Below are 4058 nucleotides of genomic sequence, written 5' to 3'. Positions count from 1 at the left end.
TGAAAATTACTCTGAATTAAAAACACTGATCATTTATTGAACAGGATGGAATCATTTCAGATTAAATTACAGAGCAGATAAACAAGCTGAGCGCCGAGCAGCAAAGCAACTGAACCACAGTTTGATGCAGCGTCCAGATTTCTGTCTGAGTGTTTATGACGCTCAAAACGCCTTCAGAGTGAACTCGCATTTTAGGTTAGTTAACATCATGCATAAAATAGTCGTACATATTGTGTTATATCACTTAATTATTAATTCTGGAACTGACTCCTTTAGGTTTGTTGAATTGTATGAAATTTTGTCCCCTCAAAGGCTTGAATCTTAATTGTTAGAGTAAATAAAACAAGACAGCTTAAAAAAGAAAATTTAAACATAATTTAAAATCATTTTATTACCCATCTGTTAATGTAAAGTTTTTTGGCCATAAAAAGAGCCTCCTGCTTGTTGTTCTGAGATCAGCCTGCAGAGGGCAGCAGAGACTCATCCTAACTAAACACTAATGTGAAACAAGGTCAACCCCATGTCAGTCAATCTGTTTCTAGATAAAGTTTTAAACTGTTCCCAGTCTAACCAGAGGTGAACCAGCAGTCCTCACACTGGTTAAACTGGAAATGAAGCAGCCATTACTCTGTGCTAACATCTCATGACTTTACTGTGACACTCCAGGTTATTACTGATTAGATCAATGAACAAATGAAAACTATAAACACATATATAGTTAATAGTTGTGAGGTTAAAACTGTCCAGTTAAAAGTTTTCTCCTCCTCAGTATACAGATATAAACAATGTAGATGCGTAAACAGATTTTTAGGGGCTCCTGGTTGAATCCTCCAGATGACACGGCTGTGAAAAAAGTATTCAACCATTCCGTTCAGTTAGATAAACAGGATCGATGGATTTCTGGTGATTTCCTGACCTGCTCTGAAGTCTGGGAGTTAATCAGAACTAATTAAAGACTAATTAAAAAGTTAAAATCAGTCTTAGCATAGATGGCTTCCTTCACGCCCCTCTATAACCATCTGTCTTCTTTGTCCAAATGAAAAACAGAGATAGACACTCTGGAAAAAACAGTGAAATGTAATAAACTTCGAGAAAGAATCTGGCTTCTTATGGAAATAATGATTTATTTTTTTTGTCTCCTCCTCTTAAATACTTGCAGAACATCAGCTTGACTGATAATAAGTACGAAAATGGAAAATACAGACTCATAAATCAACGTATGAAATTAAAAATGTAGATCTGCAGAATAGGCGAGGATTACTTCATGTTAAGAGGTTAACAGGGATCCGAATTTTTCGACCTCAGTTTCTTCCTTCGATTATTTATTTTTTATTATTATTATTTTAGTAAAAATAACCCTTTTGTTTATTTCTCTTAATGTATTTGTTTGTTTTATTTTTTGATAATAAAAAAAGAAAATTCAGAGATTATATGTAAAGAAAATTAAGATGAAAAATGTAAGTAACCATTAAGATAAAAAGGAAAGATGATGAATAAAAATAAGGCTAAAAAAACACAAACCTGTAATTAATCCGGTGGATTAATAAAAGATTATGAGACAATAAATGATTAAACCATCAAACAATAAATTAATCTCTGATTAAGTTGAATGAAAAATAATAAACAATAAGAACACTTTAAAACTTAAAAATAAAAAAGTTGGCAAAATCATCATATTAGGTTGAACATTTGTTACATATGATTTTATTTCCAAAAGAAAAAAAATATTTTTTATTCATTTTAGAGGAAGACATTTTCTCAGCGTCACCCGTCTGCGTCTGTTTTACATTCCTACAAAACATCATTAAAGGAAAATCCAACATTTAAAACATTAAATCCTTAATAAAAAGAAATAATAGAAAAATCGTGTAAAAAAATGATTAGATGTGATTAGATGCATGATCATAGAAGTTTTAAAAATGGAAACATCATCAGAGTCGGAATCATCAAAGGAAAAACTAACATCTGACATCAAAGGAATCTGAGAATTCTGAGATTAAAGTCAGAATTCTGACTTTTGATCCATACTAAACTGAAATAAAATTTAAAAATCAGTTAACTTTTTTTTTTTTTCAGTGGCCCTAATCCTCTTCCATAGTTATCAGTCTGTAAACAGGATAAATATTAACATTCTAGCTTGACAACTTCTGGGCTTCAAAAAGCTGGGCCTCCGTTTTATTTTCAGAACAGGACGCCGGTTCACGACGTAGCCGATTTTCTACTGTAACGTCTCTAATATAGGTGCACCTGAATTGTTGGAGTGGCTTTCTCCGATCGCAGTGTACCTGGAGTGAAGAAGAGGTTTAACTGAAGCGAATCTCTGTCCAATGTGTGTCGTATCTCCAACTTAAAGCAACTTCATCGCAGTTTGTCGGATTCAGCACTGAGGGATGGCGCTGGTCGGACTTGTTAGTCTGGAAGAAGAAGGACTCCCTTGTTTGAACATGGAGGTTCTGGTAGATCGGCTCGTAGATCTGCTTCATCAGCAGGATTTAACCACCAACACCTCAGGAGGACGAATGAATTTCAAACATGTCTGATTTCACCCCAACATTATGGTTTCCGGTTCCGGAGGTGTTCATCAGAGGCCGATCGCCGCTCGTTAGCTCCTGTATGCTAAACGACGCGCCGCGAGGCTGAAATTCAGCCTGATCCAGAAAATTCTTGGAGAATCGGCCTGAAGAGGGCAAAAAGTCGTAGAGTGCAGCCCGCCTTACCACTGCTGAAGCTCTGCTGTCCTGCTTTGTCTGCGCCTGTCCTCCAGCCATCAGTGTTCCAGCGGCATAATAAGATCGCCCAGCCCTCTAATTGGCTAATTATTAGTCATTAGAGCCATCATATGCTAATTAGCACATAAGTTAATTTGTTGGGCCAGATGAATCCCAGCACCCATTCTGTGTAATTAGTTTGTAATTCCTCTGCATCTGGAGGAACGGGGGACGCTGGCCGTCCTGGAGAGCAGAGGGGGGGGGGACTGGGGACTAATTAGAACGATCTCACACAAAGCACTTCTATATTAATTACAACATTTTCCTTCTCTGATACTTTTGCATTCTTCTCTGTGTAATCAAGCTGCATCTGAGGACAGTAAACCAACAAGGAGCCCGACTGCAGCTTAATCAAAGATGTGGCTTCTTATTTGCATTTTTTAATTAGGATTAATTAGGATTTCCAAACTACTGTATCGGTGTGTTGAGGCCGAATCTCTGCTGCTTTCAGGGATTCCTTCATTTATCTGAAGATCTATTTATCAACCTTAGATTCATCATTTTGCTTTTTCACAGAAAACACTTAACTACCATGAATGCATCTTATTTTGAAATGTTCACCGACTGCTGTAAAATTATGGGACATGATATTTGCTGGAGACAGCTGTGGAAAAGCAGGACTTGTTTTTACTGAAACTTTCACATTCATAGAAAAACAAACCTGGAAGCTTTAAAGTTTTACGTTAGAAATGCAGAAACCAGACAAAGGATGTAAACCAGGGGCGTGCACAGACATGTTTGGGGACAGGTGCGCCGCTCGGAAAAAGGGCACCTGCCGCCTACATTTATATATGTCTTCAGAGGATGAATACAGAGATCAATTAGCAAGAAGCCTCGTTAAGACATCAGCAATCCTCCATAACCACAGCATGTTTGCATCATCAGGAGCCGTTCAGATTTATTATGCATCTAATTACCCGATAAAAAGGAGCATAAAGCATGAAAATAAAATAGATCAAACTCACCAGAGATGCTGATTATCTATAAACTAAATCCATCCTTCTGTGTTTGTGCAGAAAGTCTCATTATCTGCTTTTACTTTCAGCCATTGAGGCCAGAAAGCGAATCTAAACTGCTGATTGTTGCTAGCTTAACTTAGCTAGCAACATTTCGCTCTGACCAATCAAAATTAAGAGAATTAATTGTTTGTGATAAATCATTATAGTTGTATAAAAGAAAATTAAAGTTTAGGTAATGAATGATGTGTTTCTGATGGATTTTAGGCTTTGAAGGCCCTTAGCGCCCGGCGCTGCCAACATGGCGGCGACGCAGGATGCACGCCACCATGTT

This window comes from Cyprinodon variegatus, unplaced genomic scaffold (genome assembly GCF_000732505.1).
Source record: "Cyprinodon variegatus isolate N-32 unplaced genomic scaffold, C_variegatus-1.0 Scaffold1453, whole genome shotgun sequence".
NCBI classification, from domain to species: domain Eukaryota; kingdom Metazoa; phylum Chordata; class Actinopteri; order Cyprinodontiformes; family Cyprinodontidae; genus Cyprinodon; species Cyprinodon variegatus.
This window is presented reverse-complemented; position numbering follows the sequence as displayed.